The sequence below is a fragment of the Pinus tabuliformis genome, chromosome 3_2 (genome assembly GCF_031772625.1).
Source record: "Pinus tabuliformis cultivar Carrire ecotype Pingquan chromosome 3_2, CPIR1, whole genome shotgun sequence".
NCBI classification, from domain to species: Eukaryota; Viridiplantae; Streptophyta; class Pinopsida; order Pinales; family Pinaceae; genus Pinus; species Pinus tabuliformis.
In genome coordinates, this window is record NC_142302.1 from 942,992,115 (window position 1) to 943,012,589 (window position 20,475).

Sequence of the window (20,475 nt, forward strand, 5' to 3'; positions counted from 1 at the left end):
CATCTATACAAAATATCTTTACAAAAATATCTCGTGGAAATAATATCTAGTGATGATTCATCACTCTTTACAAAAGATAGAGATAGATGGTCTCGAGAACAGAGAAACTATTAATTGATGTTGTGATGGCTGCTCTGTCTTGTCAGATGTGCTGGAGGTGGGCTCCGAGAGTCGGTTTACACCTGTCTTCCACTAATATCCTACGCTGGTTGCTCCGGCTTTCTCGGGTGTCTTCAATTCTGATGTGATGTGTTTTAACTCCTACGACCCTTATTCATTCCTCTTTACCACCTTATGGTAAATGGTGCAAAAATTTCATTTAACAAAAGATATGAAAGATACCAAAATAAGTTTATAGAATTTCCAGCATACTTTGCCACTACTGCTCTTCTGGTAGCTTAAGTCTCTAAAGCTTTCTCAAAGTTTCGTCAGTCTCTGTGTACTTGAAGAAATTAGGTTGGATGGTGAATGAATGTTTCACTTCATGGTCAATATAAAACAAATTTTCTAAGTTGTCATAGAGGCTTTGGCTAGATGGAAGGGCCTTTACTCCTGAAGCACTTGTTGATGCAGTAATTTGATCAACGACATATTTATTCAATTTATAAGTATAGTCTGCATGTTGCATTAGTCTGTAATTATTTGTTAATAGACTGGGTAGACCCTTTTCCTGCAAGGTTGTGAACCTTTCTATGAAAGCATTTATTTCCACCTGCATGTCTTGGCACCTCCTTTCCAAATTTTGCTTCAGATTTCTCTTGGTCAGGACTCTCCTGATTTCCAGTATGGTGGCTGTCTTATCTATGATTTCCAGAGCTGCTATTTCTTCACTAGTCTTGGTGTTCAAAAAGTGTATTAGCATGTTGGCTTGTTCATGCATCTATCCCAATAAAGCTCGTCTTTTGAATCTCCACTTGGGCTGCTCCTATTAAGTCAATTTGCTCATGAATCACCTAGATAGATTTCCATATATTACTAAGGGATTGATTAATGTTGGCTCAAAAAATTCCTTTGATTTCTGCTAGTGGTTTATCTAGAGAGAGATCCTTTTCCAATGCTCTCACTTTGTTCTCCAATGATTTAACTTCCCTTGTTTTCTCTGCCACAGTGATTTTGGACTTGTCATAGCTTTTTTATACCTTTGCCAATTGTTCCTTAACCTGTTTCAATTCTGACACTTGTAACTTTAAATCTTCCATGGCTTTTATCAATTCTTCAGTACTCATGCTAGTACTGTTGCCTGGTGTTGTTGTTGTTGTGGTTGTACCGGTGATTATCTCTACTGTGAATGCTGGGACAGTGGGAGGCATTGCTGTTATAAGTGTGGAGGGGGTAGTAGTGACTTCAGGTGGCTGGGAGGTCGACTCTCCCTGCTTCTCTTTTAGAGCTTTCTCTAATGCTTGCTCTGTCTCACTCAATCTCTCATTCAGTCTCATGAGTAGGTCGATCATGTCTTCTTCTGACTTCTGTTGTATAATTTCTGTTGTCTGTGGATGCATGGTGGTAGGCAGTTTGAGATGCTTCCTCAAGGGAGCAATATCTTCCTCTTTCTTCTTCATTAATTCCTTTATGCCCTTAGCATCCTTGGGATCATGTCCCAGCTCAATGATAATCTCCTCCAAAGATTTAATCCTGTTGTCCTTGGCTAGAGAAGAGGCTTTCTCCAAATCTAGTTGAGCAGAGGTATTGTCCAAGGAATTCTGTAATTTATGAGCTAACATAGCTTTATCAGCTAGTGTGGAGTACACCATCTCTTGCGTCTATTTATGCAGCTCAATCTGGTCCATGGGATGAATGTCTTTGGCTAGGACTTCCAGATTTGTCCTAATGTAATCGGCTGTTGTTTGTGGTTGCTGCACTTTGGGCTTAAAATAACTCATGATCATTTTGCCCTCCTTAATGTCATAGGTAGACATCAACCTTTGTTGGTTTGTGGGGGCCATCTTAAGATATTGGTTGTAAATTTGAATCCTTAATGGGTCATTCCTTGCCTTTATCTCTGAGAATGTTCTTTTGATGTCGGAATCCTGCTTGCTTTGTGGCCTAGTGGATGCACTTCCACACTGTGCTACCTCTCAAGCTCTTGCCTGTGTGAGCTAGTTGATGTATCTATCACCGGCGAAGTCTGCTGACTCACTACCCTCTCACCTCTTGGAACCTCCGTTGTTTCTTCAATGATTTCCTCTTCTGACAGAGGATTGAGCCTATGCCTTTTTGCCCTTGGTTGTTCTGCAGGCCCACTGATAGGTGTGGCATCTTCCCTGTCCCTTTTCTTTCCTTTTTCCTGATTTAGAGGGGTCTATAATGCAGGAACCTCTGCTGCTTTGGTTTGGAATGGAGGAGTCTGTTCCTGCTGACCTGTCATTTTGGGTTGCTATGTGTATGCCACCTCCTTGCCTTTGGAAGACCTTGTAATAAGTGTGTTGGTTGCTCGTACAAGCTGTTGAGAAGTTCCAGCAGAGGATGTACCAACTACCGTTTGTTGAGGGAGCTTGAAAGATACCTGGCCAAAAGAGTCCAGGTCAAGGGTTTTTTCAAGGTCTTTCATAGCTTTTTCCATTTTTTCTTGCTCACTAATTTCTTCTTTTAATGTACCCTCTACCCACTCATCTTTATTAGCGAACTTTTCAATCTCAGGGATTCTATTATGTATATAAATTGACAGTCTGTTTCTTACCCTTCTGTCACTTATGAAACTATTTGGGTCATAAGGTACCCACCAGAAACGTTTCTTCAATTTAAGGTCTTCCCCTAGTATCTTATCAGCATCTTTCCATGCCTCCCTCTTGTGGATGATAAAAGGACCTAACTGGTCTTTTATTCTCATCTGAGACTTTTTCTTTACATTGCAAAAGTCGGTTAGGTCTGCACTGATGATCTACCTGAAATATTGTAATGCAAACAATCTCATGGGCATGTATCTAGGCAACTTGTAGGGACACAGATCACATCAATAGATTCTTATTTCAGTGTGATTTTGGTAGAGATACCAATCACCTATCCTGTATTGTTTTGAAAGTTGTAAAATCTTCTTTATGTCAGCACAGAGCCTAGGAGGAGGAGCTCCTATCAACAGAGTAGAGGCTGGATGAAAAAATTAGTTAAGGAATTCATTGTAAGAGTAAGGGGTAGCAGAGGAATAATGGAAAACTAAAGTCCAAAAGATCACAGACCTTCGATTTCCTTTCGAGTCTAATTTTCTGATGGGGAAAGGGAAGCTGTCTGGCTTATAATATAACAGAAGATGGTTTATAAAATATGTGTACTTGAAGACTGCTTCTCTATCTAAATTTATGAATTGGTCATGGATATTGTTGGAAATGAAAGTGGCATAGTCATATTTGACAATAGGGGGTTGTCCTGGAGTAAAACTTGATAGCAGAAACAGGGTGATATCATCAGCAAACTCACTGGTATTAAATCCCATGATCATGGTGATCATGTCAATAATAAGTCTTCTAGTTTCAGTGAAGAAAACTTGTAGATAGGGTGGGGGGCCTATAGGCTAATGACTTGACAACTTGAAGGTTTGAGCAATGCGAGTTATCTCTGATTGGAGTAACTAAGAAGCTTGTTCAAGTAAAATTTCCATGGAAAGATGAGCAAGGGGCTCAGTGGGGTGGAACTGTAACATCTCGTTGATAGATTCAGTAGTTATGGTAAACAGAACAATTTTGAATGTGGACATAACTGCTCTCTCAACAAGATCATAGTTGGCACAGCATTGATGAATGATATCTGGGAAAACATGGACTAAGGGGAGGAAATACATGGGCAGGTTTGACTCCCAAAGTCCAAAAATATCAGAGTTATTTAGAAAGCTATCCCTTACTTGTCCGAAGGTTTGCAAATGGTTTTTGTGAGTATATAAATCCTTAATTTGAAAATCTTTGTCAGCCAAGGGTAAATAATCCAAGTCTTTATGAGGTGCATTTATGGGCGCGACGTTCAGGGTTGCGGGAGCTTCCATGTTTGGTTCTTGTGTAGTCAAACTGGAGGCCGAGTTTCTGTGGAAAAATGGACAAAATAGAAGTTCTGGGTGTCTTTTTCTGAGAGCTACAGATTGATTTTACTTGAATTTGGTTTTTTTGGGTAAAATTCACAGAGGAAAAATGAAATTGCAGGTTTGGGAGGAAAACTGGGTAAATACATGTTTTTGAGACGAACAATGTAATCTCAATTTGGAATGGCTGAAGGTAGAGCATGTTGTTGTGATTTCTTTGGCAGGGTGGCAGACTGTTCGCTTGTGCAATCACCCAAATGTAATTTGCATGAAAACAATTCACAGAGAAAATGAATGAAAATGACATTCTATCGCGGTTTTTAGCGAAATTTAGCTTTAGCGGGTAAATTTGGCTTTTATGGTCAGATGACATCACCATGATAGGATGTTTTGTCGCGTAGCAGGGGGCAATAAATGGTTCCCCCCCGCACCAGTTTTGGGGTTGAGTGGTTTCGGGTGCGGAGGTAGCGATCACCGTGGGAGGGCAACGCGTGGCAAGGTACGGGAGCCAAAACCACCGTTTCCCCGAGACTTAACTGTCGGACGGAAGGGCAGTGCGATATGGATATCGGCCGTTGGATGTGGAGCGGCTGATCGGACGGTGGGCACTGCACGGAGATGGCAGGGGCTTAGCACTGCAGGCCCGAAGCGATAAAGTGCACTTTTTAATGATATCAAGGTGGATTTTGATAGGTTGGCGGGGTTTGGTTATAATTAACCTGGGTGGTTAATTATTACGATGTTGCGCGGAGTGGTTCTTAACAGGTTTCAAATAAACCTATTAACCCATATTTAAATAGGGATTTAGGATTTTTATGGTTATAATAGACTGGGGCGGGAATATTAGAATATGGGAGTCTTTGTTATATAGATAATACGGGAAAGGGGTAACATTTACAGGGGAGCTATATTAATAAAAATTAGTGTTAATGTGAGACTTTTGAAATGAATGCGCTCTAAGCATATTGTCATAAAACTTAGGAAAAAGGGAAAAAGAAAGGAATTTTACACAAGAAATGTGGCTATTTTTCCTATGTAAATGGAGTTTACTTAAGCATCTGATGAAAAATGGGATGAATGATTTTAAGGATATCAAGCAGATCTCAATACCTTTAAGGGAGATTAGTAAGTGACTTAGGGGAGGAGTGTGAAGGGGAGTTAGTCATGCCTCACTTGAGCTGCCCCAAGAGAGATATCTGCCATAGTACTTGTGATAGGACTGGAAGTTAACATATTTACATAATACATCACATGCCATATTCTGCAACATCAATCTACTAACCCAGCCTACTTTAACTAATATATATATATTTTTTTTGGGTGCATTTAGACTAGCAAACCCTCATCATCTTATTTTCCTTTCATTGCAATCCTATCTAAATCTACCCCTATAGCATCCAAGGGCTCAAATTTAACAGTTGAGCTCCTTTATTTCTCTACCTATCTCCTTTCCTGCCAAGATGGAACAGTTTTGGACAGGTTTGATTCTCTATCTGTAAAAAAGGAAATTGAAACATGAACTAGCCAAGATTAAGTTGTTTGGCCATTCATCAATGGAGGCATAAGTTAACAAGCTACACACCATCAGGTTATTGCGAAAATAGTGGCAGATTTGACTTGCTCACTTTCTTGGTCCATTTCTTTCATTTTTTTTGACCATTTTCATTCTTTTTTCCCTTTGATTTTTCTTTTAGGGCATACCCTCTTTACATTTTTTAACTTTCTTGATTTTTTGAAAATATGGAAAACCTTTTCAACCAGAACAAGTTGTGAACATATTACGAACTCATCAATGCCAATCATGAAATATGACACCTATTGGTATAGGAGCATAACAGTGGCTCCACTTGGGGATGGCTTTCCCTGGTGGAAAGTCAAGAACAACAGGTCAAATGGCCTTCTCCAACTTTTGATTGTGCTATGAAATATCTTTGTGCTGGTTGCTTTATTATATGTACAATAGTTAAAGTTATGAAGCTTAGGGCCTTCTCTTCAGCTTGAACTTCCGCAATTTGCTGTCCAATTCAAACTAAAATATTACTAAAGATATAGCATGTACATGTTGAGATACGAATGCTTCAAATATTTGGATCAAAGTAGTGTTTCAACATCCGACCATTAACCAGTCCTTCTCCTATTTCTGTACCATCCAGGTTCTTCAAAAAGTAAGTATTGTTCCCTTGCAAGGCTTGAATAATAAAAGGGCCTTTCCATAGGAAGTCAAACTTCCCATGTTTTCCTTTATCTTCTCTTATAGAATCCCACTTTAAAACTTTATCCCCAAGGTAGAAATCGTTTGCCTTGGTCCTCTTATCAAATATTTTCTTAAGTTTTTCTTGTAACACTTGAGATCTTTGGAATACTTCTTCGCTGGTCTACTGCAAATGGATGGTCTGATTTATTCTTCTTTGAATATCATTGGGTTCTACCTGAATCTCTTGCAGTAGTTTCATTACCAGACTCCTAAAGATGAAGGAATGATAGCCTCCATGCCATAAAATAGCTCATAGGGGCTAGTCCCAATTGACCTCTTTGTAGTTAATCTGTCTGCCCATAGTGCATTTGTAAGTTTCTTATGCGAGTTCTTTTTGTTCTCCTCCAACAGTTTCTTAATAATATTAATCAGGCTTTTATTGGAAGACTCAGCCAAACCATTACCTTGAGGGTAATAGGTTGTGGAATGGCCTAAAGTGATATGGTGTTTGTGACAAAAATCTATCATTTTCTTGGATTTGAAAGGAGCAGCATTGTCAGTTATGATCTTTTCGGGACAGCCAAATCAGGACAATATGTTGATTTCTAAGAATCCTATGATCATTGTATCATTGGCTTGCCTAGTAGGAATGGATTCTATCCAATGGTGAAATAATCTGTGGCAGTGAGGATCCATTTATGTTGGCCAGAAGAGGGAGGATGAATTTCCCCAATGAAGTCCAAACCCCATTTTTGAAATTTAAGGGGTAGAGGTAAGAGCTTCCTCTTGCATTCAAAGATTTGACATTTATGAAAGGTAGTGACAAATTTCTTCACATCAGCAAACAGGGTAGGCCAATAAAACCTGGCCCTTAGGAGTTTATCTGCAGTTGATTTCCAGTAAAGATGTCCTCCACAACCTGTTGCACGAAACTCCTTGAGCACTTTGTCAGCTTCATCTTTTATTAAACAATTCAATAGAATACCTTCATGAATTTTCCAAAAGAGGGCATGATCTAAAATACAAAACTTTGAAGCTTTCATTTTCAGAAATCTCTTATTTGTTCTGGATAACCCTGGAGGAGCCTGCAGGTTTAAAATACATGGACTATGTCAGCATACCAAGGTGATTCTAAAAAGGCTTGAGTGATCTGTGGAGTCGCCATCTCCTGTTCATTATCCAGTTCATTGATATCAAGGTCTTGAAATTTTGTTTCAGTCACGAGCTTAGCTAATCCTTGTCCTTTATGAGTTTTGTGGGTTTTATTTCAATATCATACTCCAAAATATTAGCTATCCATTTACCTCTTTTGCCTTCAATTCACTCTTAGGTTAGGATGTATTTGACAGCAGCACTTGGTACATAAGCTATTACATGCGAGTACAAAACATAGACCTTGAAATCTTTAATAGCTTTTACAAGTGCATAACCCTGTTTCTTCATGATTTGGTATTTAAGTGGTGCATCTCTAAGTGCTTTACTGAAAAATTCTATAGGTTTTTCACATCCTTGGTCATTTTTTTGCAATAAAACAACAACAATGGTGTGTTCTGAGGCAAATGAAAATATCATGAAATCTCTATCAAACTTTGGACTTGTAAGGATTGGTGTTTGGGTTAAAGCCATTTTAATTTCTTCAAATGCTTACTTGGCTTCTGCTATCCATTTAACCTTGGAATCCTTTTTTAACATGTTGTTCAGCAGTCTAATTAATTCGGCCAAATTAGGTATTCTTAAAAAGTTTATTTTCCCTAGGAAAGCTTGAAGTTATTTGACATTTCTGTGGTGAGGTACTTGTAGAATGGCTTGTATTCTATCAGGATCAATTCTGATGCCATCTTTGGAGATGATGTGGCCTAACAGTTTGCCTTCTTCTAGACCAAACAATGATTTCTTAGGGTTTAATGAGATACCATACTTTCTGCATTTTAAAAACACTTGTATCAAATGATCCAGATGTTGCTGATCTGATTTGGAAAATACAGTAAGGTCATCTAAATAAATAACTAGAAAATCGTGAATTTCCTTTGCAAAAGCTATGTCCATTGCTCGTTGAAAGGTTGCCCCTGCATTCTTAAGTCTAAATGGCATTTTAACATATTTGAAAGTTCCCCATGGTGTTGTAAAAGCAGTCTTTTCCTGGTCATCAGGGTGGACCAGAATCTGGTTAAAACATGAGAATCCATTTAAAAGTGAAATCCTAGAGGCACCTACCGCCTTTTGTAAAATGAGGTCCATTTTGGGCAAGGGATAATTTTCTTTCAAAGAAACTTTGTTCACATTCCTTAGGTCAACACAAAACCTAATTTCCCCTGTTTGCTTCCTAGTGGGTACTAAATTAGACACCCATTCTGAAAACCTGATAGGAGCAATTATTCCTGCTTCATACATCCGCTTGATTTCCTTTTTAGTTGAGGGGAGTAGTACATGGCTGATTCTTCTAAGATTTTGTTTGAATGGTTTCTGATTTTCATTGAGGGGTACCATATGTTGAATTATAGAGGTATCAGAAGATTTGATATCTTCATAGCTCCATGCAAAAACATCCTGGAATTCTTTGAGCAGTTCAACATATTTAAGATTTTGATCAGGGGGCAAAGTTTTGGACAGTTTTATCATTTTTGGATTTTCCTCTGTTCCTATGTTGCAGTCTTCAATATCTGCTTTTAGAGGTTGCATCTTGGGTTTCTTTGGTATATCATTAGAATCAAAGAAGTCTTCCAAGGGAGTCAATCCTTTGGGCAAATGATTATCTTTTAGATCAATAACTTCATATTCTTCTTCAATGATCTCATCAACATATATCCTTTTAGATCTTGCATTTCTTGATTGGTAAATTTCGTTGGATGAAGCATTTGAGTTATATTTTGTACTGAGATGTCTATTTGTATTTTATTTGTTTGATCAAACTCTCTGAGAGTATCTTGATCTATATTGATGTTTGAAAACTCTTGCTCTAGAGTTAGAAAATTGTTGATCTGAACATCACTATCAAACAATTTCCAATTATTTATGTTATCAGGTATGGCTGGCCTGTGTCTAATCTCAGCTATGAACTAATGATTAGGTTCAAATAATAATTTACAGGTGTTGGAAAATGTTGCTAAGTTGTGAGCATACAGATTATGTTTTGTTGGGATTTTGGCAAGCTGTGTTTCAAGAAATGTATTGAGGATGTCAACTGTTGTTCCTCTATAAGCTTTCTGTCTAGGATCAATTGTGAGGAAGTTTCCTTTTATCTGTTGGATGACTAAATCAGAGTCTCCCAAAACTAATATCCTGAGTGCCCCTAAAGTTTTGACCAATTTTAGCCCTAGCAGCAAGGCCTCATATTCAGCCATATTATTGGTGCATTTAAAATTTAACCTGTAAGCATGTCCTTCAGCATGAACATTTTCCTAATTGTGCACCCAAATTCCTACTCCTGCCCCTAATTTGTTTACTGAACCATCAAATTCCAAACACCAAAGGGTTTCATGTCCGTAGTTAGTATTAGGAGTCTCAGAAATCTGCCAGATAGGAAGATATAGTTTTTTAGTTTGATCTTGTTTCTCTTGAGTGTCTGGCATATCATTGTTTTCAGAAAATTCTCGAATTTGAACACTGGGTTTTTCGTTTGAAATTTCTTCTTGTTCAAATGTTAAAATTTTGACATCAGTTGGGGGATCAATTTCCGCATTATAGAGAATGAAGGAGTCCATGTCAGAATGCATAGAGTGGATGGGAAAAGTTTGGGGTTTCTCCTGGCTACTTACCACATATTTCATTAAGGTTTCTCGGTATAATTTCTTTGGTTGACCAAATAGAGAGATAGTGACATAAGACATGTCCAACTGTAATGATCCCTGAAGCTTTGCACCCCAAGACCTAGACAATAACATGCCATATTTGGGTGGAATATCAACCACCACTATGTCCATTAAAATGGTTTTGGCAGAGTACTGAACTAGAGATACACATAAATCTTTGATCAGTGCTAGACATTTGACTTGGCTTGAATCAAAAGAGAATAAGTCTTTGTATGGTCTGGTTATATCAAGGTTCAAATTCTCCATCACAGACTTAGGCATCAAGTTGTGAGAAGCATTAGAATCAAACATGGCATTATGAAGTATTTTGTCATGTATGTTCAGACTTACATAGAAAGGAGGAACACCTCCATCCACTGATTTTCCATTTACCTCATGGCCAAAAACTAATTCAATCTAATCATCAAGGATATTCATTGAATCTTTATTCACAGAAATTTGGAGTGATCTACTAATTTGACTTCTGTAGACATCATGCTTAGCCAATTCTGATAATGGAATAACTATCTTTAATTTTCCTATTTCAATCTCAAGATTGAAAGGTTTTTTAGTTTGAGTTTTTGTATTTTGGACTGTGGGATTTTCTTTTTCTGCTGTATTTCCTGTGTTTTTCTCTTCTTCAGGAGTGGTGTTATGGGCTGAAGTTGCTTGCAAATCAATGTCTGAAGGTTCTCCCCTATTTTATTTGGAAGGAATGGAAGTGGAAGGCTGACTGTTTGGTAGTTGATTATCTGATATATCTTCAACTATTGGATCCTTTGGGTTAAGATATGCTCTAAGAAGGGCCTATACAGGGGGGTTATTGATCATAGATTTGTTAGGTTGCTTGGTACCTTTTTGTTTATTGGTTTCAGGGACATCTATTCTTCTGCTCCTCAAATTGTATTGCTTGTGGACTTCATAGAGGCTATACCATATCCCTCCCTAAAATCAAATGATTCACCTGACTGAGTTTGGAATTGTTCAAGAGTGTTAGCTTCTTGATCCTCTTGGGTCAAGAAAACTTGTTGTTCGTTATTGAGGCCCATTAGATTAATTTTAGTGTCCTCTGGTGGTTGTTCAGAAGTTGATGCTTCAACATAATTTTCCTGGAATGGCGCATAATGTTTTGGTCAGGTCCAACCTTTCTAGTATTTGGGTTTTGGTTCTTCCTGAGGTTTTGGATTTCTGCTAGTATTGTTTGGTTGTCCATCCCAAGAGGATTTCCTCTTAATTGTTTCTAATCTGTAACCAAGTCTGTCCATTCCTTTAATAATATCATCCAATCTCTATTCAAAGGCAAAGAGTTCCTCTTTGAAAGGCGTCCTTCTTTCAATTCTAGCCCAATTTTGTCTAGAAATCAGGTTGGCCTCAATGCTGACAGCTATACTCTGCATCTCTTCTAGGTCTCAAGGAGATCTTTCCGCAAGTTGGTATGCCATATTAGAGTCAAATGCATCAGGGAATTTGATCAAGGCTAAGTCTAGAGGAGGTCTGAGGTTTTGAGGAATAGCATTGTAGACATTATTAAATATGGTATAATAATCTTGGACAGTTTCCTGGGCACCCCTTTTCAAGCCTTCATATTCTGATAAAATGTGGAGAGGATCTTTCTTCTTTTCCCATCTGTTCAGGAAATTCTGATAAAGAGCTTGTCTGATAAAGTCTGATAACATCTCTAGTCAAACTTTGAACATAAATTCTCATGCTAACATCATCATCATCAACTTCATATATTTCAAAGTAATCTGTCATTTTCTTAGTATGTTGTTGAGCTGTGTATGTGCCTGTCCCATCAAAAGGAGTGATTTTGCTTTGATAGTCTTGGGGCATAGCCCCTAGATTAGCAGGTAAGTTCAGAGGAGCATACCTATTTGCCATGGTAACAAGGATATATGTGGAAACTGGTGCAGTAGGGATAGCAACAGGGATATGGACAGTGGATGGAAGAGTGGAAGGAGCTGCTTGAGGTTGGGAAAAGTGAGGTGCTGATGGTGACCTTGGATGAGTGGTAGTAATCAAAAGAAGATTTAATTTTTTTCCAGAGGTAAGCTCAGGTTGGATGGAGCTCTGCAGATGTCTTTCACTATGTGGAGTGACAACCTATAACTATAAATTTTCAATGAATATTGGATCATGAACTATGTTGGTCAATCTAGATTCAGAAAAGGTCTCAAATGAAGGGTTTGCAAAATAGTTATCAAAAGGTTCGTCCTCAAGGTGGGTTGACCTCATAGGATAGGATTTCGATTTGGATAGAGGCCAAGAAAATGCAGAATTTTCTTGGCTCTTTTGTCTTCTAAGAATCTTAGGAATCAGATTAGGATTTTGAAACACAGGTGGTGGGTTTGGATCAGGGTGTGATCTGGTGTAACGAATCCTCTCTGAAGCCATTCTCGTAGCTATATTCTTGGTTTTTTTGTAAATGGATTTGATAATACAACTGTAAGAATTTATTCAAGAGACTTTAGATATGGGAACTATGAACTTTCTTAAAGATTGATAAAAAAGGAACTGATGAAGTATTTGAAACCAACTGCCCAATCTATAAGCTAGGCCAGAGATAGATTGAAGTAGCATTTACTTACTCTTGCCATTGTAAAGCCAAGCATTCAGGCTCTGTCCGTAGCTTATAAAGTAGATAGTAGTAAACAAATTATTCAATCCCCAGTGGAGTCGCCAATGATGTTATCACTCAAGTTGTTCCCAATTTCTTGTAAGAAAGGGAATACGGCCGAGGTAACCACAGACCAATCTTTTAGATACATAATCTAGCCAATCTGTATCTAGAGAGGGCTCTCTCTTTATGATTTAACTATGTTTTGAAAGGTATTAGGCTAGTTATGAAGTTCAGGGGTTTTGTTTGGTTTTGGATGATGATATTCAATAGAACAAAGGTGTATGTCTGAGTAATCCAGTCTATTGGGCTAATGGAGTCAATGAGTATGGCTTTTCTAGATTCAGTTTATCAATAGAGGGGGATTCACAGGGCAAGGTACTTCAAACATGGAACAATCAAAGATTTTAAATAAGGTGGAATGGGCTCAAATTAATTGAAGGGCAGTTAAGAATCCTTCAGCCTATTTGAAGAGGGAAAGTGGGGATTATAGCTAAAGAGCAGTTAAGAATTCTTTAACAAATAACCAACATAAAAAAATTAGGAAACAAGAGCAATTAAGAGTTACACTGTTTATTCTAATTCTGAAGAAAACACAGAGAATGATAATGAATGAAATGCAGAGTGCAGTCAAGCAAATTCTGGACTAATCTTTATCTTTATCATTCAGATAGTGAAACATGGATAATATAAGAGACTAACTAAATTATAAACACGAGATATGAGAGACTTATTGTTTCACTGGTAGATTCAAGAATCATGTGACAAATCATGTGTTTCAATTCTTCATACAGTCGGCCAACAACAATTGATTCCAAAAGCTTTTGTATTAAAAAAAAACTTGACATTACAGCAGTTTCTGAGAAATGCTCACCAACCCCAAATACTTCGATTGGGGCGGTATTTATACAAAATATCATACAAAATATATTTACAAAAATATCTTGTGGAAATAATATCTAGTGATGATTCATCACTCTTTACAAAAGATAGAGATAGATGGTCTCGAGAACAAAGAAACGATTAAATGATGCTGTGTTGGCTTCTCTGTCCTGTTAGGTGTTCTGGAGGTGGGCTCCGAGAGTCAGTTTACACCTATCTTCCACTAATATCCTGCACTGGCTACTCCGGCTTTCTCGGGTGTTTTCATTTCTGATGTGATGTGTTTTAATTCCTACGACCCTTATTCATTCCTATTTACCACCTTATGGTAAATGGTGAAAAAATTTCATTTAACAAAAGATATGAAAGATACCAAAATAAGTTTATAGAATTTCCAACATACTTTTCCACCACTGCTCTTCTCGCAGCTTATGTCTCTGAAGCTTTCTCAAAGTTTCGTCAGTCTCTATGTACCTGAAGAAATTAGGTTGGATGGTGAATAAATGTTTCACTTCATGCTTAATATAAAACAAATTTTCTAAGTTGTCATAGAGGCTTTGGCTAGATGGAAGTGCCTTTACTCCTGAAGCACTTGTTGATGCAGTAATTTGATCAGTAGCATATTTATTAAATTTTATGAGTATAGTCTGCATGTTGCATTAGTCTGTAATTATTTGTTAATAGACTAGGTAGACCTTTTTCCTGCAAGGCTGTGAACCTTTCTATGAAAGAATTTATTTCCACTCGCATGTCCTGGCACCTCCTTTCCAAATTTTGCATCAGAGTTCTCTTGGTCAGAACTCTCTTGATTTCCAGTATGGTGGTTGTCCTATCTGTGATTTCCAGGGCTGCTAGTTCTTCACTAGTCTTGGTGTTCAAAAAGTGTATTAGCCTGTTGGCTTGTTCAGGCATCTATCCCAATAAAGCTCTTGTCTTTTGAATCTCCACTTGGGCTGCTCCTATTAAGTCAATCTGCTCATGAATCACCTGGATATATTTCCATATATTACTAAGGGATTGATTGATGTTGGCCCACAAAATTCCTTTGATTTCTGCTAGCACTTTATCCAGAGAGAGATCCTTTTCCAATGTTCACACTTTGTTCTCCAATGCTTTAACTTCCCTTGTTTTCTCTGCCACAGTCATCTTGGACTTGTCATATTTTTTTTCTACCTTTGCCAATTGTTCCTTAACATGTTTCAATTCTGACACCTGCAGCTTTAAATATTCCATGGTTTTTATTAATTCTTCAGTACTCATGCTAGTACTGCTACCTGATGCTGTTGCTGTTGTGGTTGTATCGGTGATTATCTCTATTGTGGATGCTGGAACGGTGGGAGGCAATGCTGTTATAAGTGTGGAGGAGGTAGTAGTAACTTTAGGTGGCTGGGAGGTTGACTCTCCTTGCTTCTATTTTAGAGTTTTCTCTAATTCTTGCTGTGTCTCACTCAATATCTCATTCAGTCTCATGAGCAGGTCCATCATGTCTTCTTCTGACTTCTGTTGTACAATTTCTGTTGTCTGTGGATGCAAGGTGGTAGGCAGTTTGAGTTGCTTCCTCAAGTTAACAATATCTTCCTCTTTCTTCGTCATTAATGCCTTTATGCCCTTAGCATCCTTGGGATCATGTCCCAACTCAATGATAATCTCCTCCAAAGATTTAATCCTGTTGTCCTTGGCTAGAGAAGAGGCTTTCTCCAAATCTAGTTGAGCAGAGGTATTGTCCAAGGAATTCTGTAATTTATGAGCTAACATAGCTTTATCAGCTAGTGTGGAGTACACCATCTATCCAGTCTGTTTATGCAGCTCAATCTGGTCCATGGGATGAATGTCTTTGGCTAGGACCTCCAGATTTGTCCTGATGTAATCTTGCCTTTTTTCCTGACTTAGAGGGGTCTGTAACGCAGGAATCTTTGCTGCTTTGGTTTGGAATGGAGCAGTCTATTCCTGCTGACCTGTCATTTTGGGCTACTCTATGTATGCCACCTCCTTGACTTTGGAAGACCCTGTAATAGGTGTGCTAGTTTCTCGTACAAGCTACTAAGAAGTTCCAGCAGAGGATGTACCAACTGCCGTTTGTTGAGGGAGCTTGAAAGATACCTGTCCAAATGAATCTAGGTCAAGGGTTTTTCAAGGCCTTTCATAGTTTTTTCCATTTTTTCTTGCTCACTAATTTCTTCTGTTAATTTTCCCTCTACCCACTCATCTTTATTAGCGAACTATTAAATCTCAGGGATTCTATGATGTATATAAATTGACAGTCTATTTCTTACCCTTCTGTCACTTATGAAACTATTTAGGTCATAAGGTACCCACCAGAAACTTTTCTTCAATTTAAGGTCTTCCCCTAGTATCTTATTAGCATCTTCCCATGCGTCCCTCTTGTGGATGATAAAAGGACCTAACTGGTTTTTCATTCTCAGCTGAGCCTTTTTCTTTACATTGCAAAAGTGGGTTAGGTTTGCATTGATGATCTGCCTGAAATATTCTAATGCAAACAATCTCATGGGCACATATCTAGGCAACTTGTAGGGACACAGTTCACATCCATATATTCTGATTTCAGTGTGATTTTGGTAGAGGTACCAGTCACCTATCCTATATTGTTTTGAAAGCTGTAAAATCTTCTTTATGTCAGCACAGAGCCTAGGAGGAGGAGCTCCTATCAATAGAGTAGAGGATGGATGAAAAAATAAGTCAATGAATTCATTGTAAGAGTAAGGGGTAGTAGAGGAAAAATGGAAAACTAAAGTCCAAAAGATCATAGACCTTCGATTTCCTTTCGAGTCTAATTTTCTGATGGGGAAAGGGAAACTCTCTGGCTGATAATATAATAGAAGATGGTATATAAAGGATGTGTACTTGAAGACTCTTTCTCTATCTAAATTTATGAACTGGTCATGGATCTTGTTGGTAATGAAAGTGGCATAGTCATATTTGACAGCAGGGGGCTGTCCTAGAGTAAAACTTGATAGCAGAAACAGGGTGATATCATCCGCAAACTCAGTGGTATTAAATCCCATGATCATGGTGATCATGTCAATAATTAGTCTTCCAGTTTCAGTGAAGAAAACTTGTAGATAGGGAGGGGGGCTGTAGGCTGATGAATTGACAACATGAAAGTTTGATCAATGCAAGTTATCTATGATTGGGGTAACTGAGAAGCTTGTTCAAGTAAAAATCCCATGGAAAGATGAGCAAGGGGCTTAGTGGGGTGGAACTGTAACATATCACTAATATATTTAGCAGTTATGGTAAACAAAACAATTTTGAATGGATACATAATTGCTCTCTGAACAGGATCATAGTTGGCACAACATTGATGAATGATATCTGCGAAAACATGGACTAAGGGGAGGAAATACATGAGCAGGTTTGACTCCCAAAGTCCAAAAATATCAGAGTTATTTAGAAAGATATCCCTTACTTGGCAGAAGGTTTGCAGATGGTTTTTGTCAGTAGATAAATCCTTAATTTTTAAAATATTTGTCAGCCAGGGGTAAATAATCCAAGTCTTTATGAGGTGCATTTATGAGCATGACATTCAGGGCTGCGGGAGTTTCCATGTTTGGTTCTTGTGTATTCAAACTGGAGGTAGAGTTTCTGTGGAAAAATGACAAAATAGCAGTTCTGGGTGTCCTTTTCTGAGAGCTATGGACTGATTTTACTTGAAATTAGATTTTTTGGGTAAAATTCACAGAGGAAAAACGAAATTGCATGTTCGGGAGGAAAACTGGGTAAATACCTATTTTTGAGACGAACAGTGTAATTGCAAGTTGGAATGACAGAAGGTAGAGCGTGTTTCTGTGATTTCTCTGGCATGGTGGCGGATTGTACGCTTGTGCAATCACCCAGACGTAATTTGCATGAAAACAGTTCACAGAGAAAATGAATGAAAATGACATTCTATCATGGTTTTTAGCGAAATTTAGCTTTGGCGGGTAAATTTGGCTTTTATGGTCGGATGACATCACCGTGATAGGACATTTTATCGCGTAGCGGGGGGCGGTAAGCGGTTTCCCCCCGCACTAGTTTTGGGGTTGAGTGGTTTTGGGTGGGGAAGTAGTGATCATCGCGGGAGGGCGACGCGTGGCAAGGTATGGGAGCCAAAACGACCGTTTCCCCAGGACTTAACTCTCAGACAGAAGGGCAGCATGATATGGATATCGGCTGTTGGATGTGGAGCGGTTGATCGGATGGTGGGCGCTGCACGGAGATGGTGGGGGCTTAGCACTGTGGGCCCGACACGATAAAGCACACTTTTTAATGGTATCAGGGCAAATTTTGATAGGTTGGCGGGGTTTGGTTATAATTAATCCGGGTGGTTACCTATTCCGATGTTGCACGGAGTGGGTTGTGGTTCTTAACAGGTTTCAAACAAACCTATTAACCCATATTTAAACAACGATTTAGGAGTTTTATGGTTATAATAAACCGGGGCGGGAATATTAAAATATGGGAGTCTTTGTTATATAGATAATACGGGAAAGGGGTAACATTTACAAGGGAGTTATATTAATAAAAATTAGTGTTAATATGAGACTTTTGAAATGAATGTGCGCTAAGCATAATGTCATAAAACTTAGGCAAAAGGGAAAAAGAAAGGAATTTTACACAAGAAATGTGGCAATTTTTCCTAAGTAAATGGAGTTTACTTAGGCATCTGATGAAAAATGGGATGAATTATTTTAAGGATATCAAGCATATCTCAATACCTTTAAGGGAGATTAGTAAGTGACTTAGGGGAGGAGTGTGAAGGGGAGTTAGTCATGCCTCACTTGAGCTGCCCCAAGAGAGATATCTGCCATAGTAATTGTGATAGGACTGGAAGTTTAACATATTTACATAATACATCACAAGTCATATTCTGCAACAACAATCTACTTACCCAACCTACTTTGCCTAACATTTTTTTTTTGTTGGGTTCATTTAGACTAGCAAACCCTCATAATCTTCTTTTCCTTTCATTGCAATCCTCTCTAAATCTACCCTTATAGCATCCAAGGGTTCAGATTTAACAGTTGAGCTCCTTTTTTTCTCTACCTATCTCCTTTCCTGCCAAGATTGAACAGTTTTGGACAGGTTTGATTCTCTATCTCTAAAATAGAAAATTGAAACATGAACTAGCCAAGATTAAGTTGTTTGGCCATTCATCAATGGAGGCATAAGTTAATAAGTTGCACACCATCAGGTTATTGCAAAAATAGAATAGTAGTGGCAGATTTGACTTGCTCACTATCCTGGTCCATTTCTTTCATTTTTTTGACCAGTTTCATTCTTTTTTCCCTTTGATATTTCTTTTAGGGCATACCCTCTTTGCATTTTTTAACTTTCTTTATTTTTTGACAATATGGAAAACCTTTTCAACTAGAACAAGGTGTGAACATATTACGAACTCATCAATGCCAATCATGAAATATGACACCTATTGGTATAGGAGCATAACAACAGGGACCACCAGCAATTATACATCAAAGTTCTCAACATGTTCTTCACAAGATAGCATTTCCTAGAACATTTTCAGACAACAAGCTCCCTTCTCAAGTGTAGTGACCTTTATTTCTCTTTTTGCAGTGAACCATGATATCCCTCAAAGCAAAAATAAGAAGTTGACTTTCTTATTCAAAAGAACCCATTTATTCATCAGGCATTTGATTATCAAGCTTTCAGTTGCCCATTAGTTACATGTAGACAAGCAATTTTTCTCTGTTTTCTCTATTTTTGCATTAATATAGGCATTCAATGGTTAAGTAATGACCAAAAAACAACATACCTGAGGACCTTACTCAACACCTTTCTAAAAGGATCACCGACAACCCGACTTAAACACTGCGCTTTTTCTTTTTCTACAAACTCACCATGGATACTCTCATGTACAAAGGTTCATGACTCGACACAGTAGCATTGACCCTGCAAAAAGAGCAGCGACTTGATTAACATGTTACAATATTGAGTGCCATGCAGATTAAATACTTGAGAGATTCAACTCCTTGCCTGATTGAAAAATAATGCAAAGTGAGTGAGCATACAATAAAAGGGGACTTTCCTCCAAGTTCCAATGTCACTAGCTTAAGGTTGCTCTTGGAAGCTAACTCCAGCACTACTTGACCAGTAGCAGTTGAACCTGTAAAAGCAATCTTATCAATATCCATGTGCCTTGCAACTACATCTCCCACATTTGGACCATATCCCAAAATGATAGTTAGAACTCTTGGAGGTAGTCCAACCTCGTGGAAACGTTTTGTTGCATAAAGAGTTGTTAATGGAAAGTTCCAAGCAAACATAAGTAGTGGAAAATTCCAAGGGATGATTTGAACTGCAACTCGAATGGGCTCATAAGGTCCATCGACTGGAACTGTAAGACCATGTATTTTATCTGCCCATGCTGCATAGTAACGAAATAGCCGCACTATCATTGGCACTTCAACCAAGGTTGCTTGCTCATAAGGCTTCCCATTATCCCGTGTTTCCAAGGATGCAAGTCAACGAACTGGAGCATAATACATGACCTCTCATTTTCGGCCATGGGCCCTCGTCAAAGGCTTTTTGTGTAGCCTTTACAGCCCTATCCACATTGACAATCAAATCCCCTATTTTGGGATCCAATCGATAAGAATCCACATTAACAAATTTTCCATCGATAAGATTGTGTGTATACTTTACTTGGACAGCTGGTGCTATAGGTTCTTCCAAAGCACTTGCAGTTGTTCCTAAACTTTGAATCCCAGTATTATTTATGGATGCTTCTTGTGATGAAGCTACCAATCCAACCGCAGGTGACATTGTACCAACTATTAACCTCCTGTTGCAACAGGTGTTCATTTTTCATGATTGACATTTTACATGTCAAATATGTCATACTTTGCATGCTGCAGTGTTCCATATTTCCAGAAGAGACCAAAGAAGAAGCCATGAAGTGTGCTAGCCTAAATGCCACTGCTGTACTCCAATTTTTGATGAGTTGTTCCATTTTTGAAGAGTTTTTTCAGTT

At 38.3% G+C, this 20,475-nt stretch overlaps 1 pseudogene; it reads right to left on the reverse strand.

Moving 5' to 3' along the window:
• The window catches only part of LOC149183742 (benzaldehyde dehydrogenase, mitochondrial-like), a 55,786-nt pseudogene extending 35,519 nt beyond the window's left edge, over positions 1-20,267 (reverse strand).
• Positions 20,268-20,475: the final 208 nt, after the last annotated feature.